The sequence below is a fragment of the Vulpes lagopus genome, chromosome 6, assembly GCF_018345385.1.
Source record: "Vulpes lagopus strain Blue_001 chromosome 6, ASM1834538v1, whole genome shotgun sequence".
Lineage (NCBI taxonomy): Eukaryota > Metazoa > Chordata > Mammalia > Carnivora > Canidae > Vulpes > Vulpes lagopus.
In genome coordinates this window covers 71,846,609-71,850,294 of record NC_054829.1, presented here as the reverse complement: position 1 = coordinate 71,850,294, position 3,686 = coordinate 71,846,609, and positions in this window count along the sequence as shown.

The following is a 3,686-nucleotide window of genomic DNA, read 5'->3' as shown; positions in this document are numbered from 1 at the left end:
CCTCACGATGTAATTCCAGAATCAGATAGAATTCCATCCCCCATAGAAATCCCATACCCATTGGCAGTCACTCCCCATTCTCTTCCACCTCCAACCCCTGCAAACACTAATCTACTTCCTGTCACTGTGTTTGACTATTCTGTGCATTTCCTATACAGCTGACTCTTGAACAATGCAGGGGTTGGGGTGCTGACCCCCCATGCAGCTAAAACTCCATGTATAAGTTTTGATTCTCCAAAAGCTTAATTAACTACTAATAACCTACTGTTCACTAGAAGCCTTACTGATAACATAAGGAATCATTTAACACACATTTTATATATGTATTACATACTATATTCTTATAATAAAACAAGCTAGAACAAATAAAATGGAGACACCTGGGTGGCTCAGTGGTTGAGCATCTGCCTTTGGCTCATGTTGTGATCCTGGGGTCCTGGGATGAAGTCCCTCATCAGGGACTCACAGGGAGCCTGCTTCTCACTCTGCCTGTGTCTCTGCCTCTCTGTGTGTCTCTCATGAATAAATAGATAAAGTCTTTTAAAAAAAGAAAAAAGAAAACTACTAAGAAAATCATAAGGGAGAGAATATACATTTATAGCATCATACTGTATTTATATTTTAAAAATCTGTGTATAAGTGGACCTGTACAGTTCAAACCTGTGTTGATCAAGGGTCAGCTCTAATGGAGTCATGCAATTGTGTTCTTTTGTATCTGGAGTTTTTTTCAAAGATCATATCTATTTATTTGAGAGAGAGAAAAAGAAAGAGAATGAGAGCAGGCGGAGGAGCAGAGTAAGAGGGATAAGCAGATACCGTGCTAAGTGCGGAACCCAATGTGTGTCTCAGTCCCATGACTCCATGACCTCATGGCTCCAAGATCATGACCTGAGCCATCAAGAGTCAGACGCCCAACTGACTGAGCCATCCAGGTGCCCCTTGTGTCTGGATTTTTTAAGCACTTAGTGGAATATTTTCAATGTCCATCTGCATTGCAGTTTATATCAATACTTCGTTCCTTGTTATGGCTGAACAATATTCCATTGTATGAATGTGCCACATTTTTAATCCATTGAACAGTTGATGGATATTTTGGTTGTTTCCACTTGTTTATTATGAACTGCACTGCTATAAACAGTTGCATATAAATTTTTGTACATATATTTTGACATAATTTGAACATATATTTTATGACTTTTGGGTATACCCTAAGGAATAGAACTTCTGGGTCATTACTAAAATTTCTTTAAGTTTTCTTGCAGCTCTTTTTTGTACTTAGGGTATATATACGAGAATGTGCAAATAATTTCATTTTAAAGTCACTTGAAATAGTTTCTACTTGTGTGGTGATACCACAACTCAATACACAGATTTTATTTCATTTTTGCTTTGGATTTGAGGGATTTCTTTTTAAATTTAATTTTGCTTTATATTTATGTGAGATATTATTTTTTAATATTTAATTTATTTATTAGGGAGAGAAGGAGAAAGAGAGAGCATGAATAGGGGGAGGGGCACAGGCAGAGGGAGAAGCAGACTCCCCAATGAGCAGGGAGCCCGACATGAGGCTTGATCCCAAGACCCTGAGATCATGACCTGAGCTGAAGGTACACATTTAACTGACTGAACCACCCAAGCACCCCCCATGTGAGATATTCATATGGGTCCCCATGCCCCTTCTTTGCTCCATTCCCTAATAATCCAGCTGAAAAGTGATTGGGCAGGTGCAGGTGAGGAAGACAGCCAAGTTTGGAGGTGCCTCAACAGCTGTCAGAGTCCAGACAAGGTGAGAGACCCCACAGATCAGCAACCTGGCAGTTGGGGCCTCTGGAAGGAAGGTGGCCACATTGGCCAATGACAGAGCAGAGCTGGGAGGTTAGTTACATGAAGTGGGATTGAGCGAATACATAAATATATTGAGGATAATGGATAATGGGAGGCAAGTTTCTCATTGTCGGGGGAGAGAGTTCCAAATCTTAAAGGAAAAATCTAGAATGAACCTCTGTGGTGTTGGATTGGAAGTGGAGGTACTGCTGAACTCCTCTTCCCCAAAATAAAAGATAGATATAGAAATAGACAGCAAATAACAATGAACAAACCCAACACTCAGATCTTGGGTTCTAAGTGCCAATCTTCTTTTCTAGCCAAGTGAACAAGGGACCCTTGGAGAAGTGACTGATTTTTGGAGTAAGTCTATAATAAGCTGAAAACATGCTGTGGTATTGGAAAATGCTCTCGTGAGAGTGACATGTCAATGGGACAAAGCAGCTAGATTCTGGGGCAACTTTTTTAAAAAGATTTTATTTATTCATTAGAGACACAGAGAGAGACAGAGACACAAGCAGAGGGAGAAGCAGGCTCCCTTTGCGGACTCCATCCCAGGACCCCACGATCACGTCCTGAGCTCGAGTCATGATCCAAAGGCGGGCACTCAACCACTGAGCCACCCAGATGCCCCTCTAGTAGTTAGCGAAAGAAACAGATTGTACTCTGTTGAATGAAGCAAGAATCCATACATCTACATTGACATCAATAAATGAAAGGATGAGTGAGAAAGAAAAGCACTTCCTGCAGTGGAATGTTACCTGATCAATGTGAGAAGAGAGATGGAATCATAAAATCATCATTTGGCTGTCATTAATCCAGTCAAAAAACATCTACGGATGCTAAATCCAGCAGGTGAATCTCGAATGAGAGGCAGAGATGGCAGGATTCTCACTGTGTTCTCACTTGGTAGGGAAGGAGGAACTCTGGTATCTCCTCCTAAAATGCAACTAATCCGATTTAACAGGGCCCCATTCTTATGACTTCATTTAACCTTAACTACCCTCGAACATGCTCTGTCTCCAAGTCCAGTCATATTGGGGGTCAGGGCTTCAACATTTGAACTCAGGGTGCACACAATTCAGTTCTGTTGGGGAGTGAGAATTCCTGTCCCCTACAAGGTCCTTCTAGGGAGGCCAAGAATCCACTTGACATGTGACGTGAACAGGAGAAAATCAAACTTAATTTCATACGTATGGGGAATCCACACAGACATGGGAATTCCAAAGCCGATCAGAGAAAATGTGGTATGGATGTCCATCCTGAAGGAAGGAGAAGAGGGCAGGGAGCTGGGGTTTTGAGGGAAGGAATGCACTTCATGGGGCAGTAAAAAAAAAAAAAAAAAAAAAGCAGACGTTAGGTAACTAGATGTTGCCCTACCAGACACATAGGTCCCTCTGATAACATTTATCTCTGGTAATAACTTTTATTCTGGGGAAGACTGTCAGTTTAGATTCTTCTATTTAGCTGAGGGAGGGAGAAAAATTCTCCTGAGTCCACAGAATCCCAGCATCTCAGAGTTAAAGATTACTTGATGCTGAGTGCAAACACAACATTCAACTCCTTTGGAGTTCTTCTGAGCTATCTCCTGACAGGGTGCAGGGAATGACTGGGTGGGGCTCTGCATACCCTCCTCCCCGCTCCCACCCGCCTTCATCCACGCTCCTCAGTCAGGACTGCTCCACTTTGACATATTTTATATACTGGGTATAGACACAGGATTTCTTTTAAAGAAAGAACTCTATGCTTGATGATCACTCACATATACTTTAAAAAACACTAATCACCCATTTTATAGACGAAGAAACTGAGGAGGCCCTGAGAGTTCAAGGGAGTTGTGCATGACGCCAAAGCAAGGCATA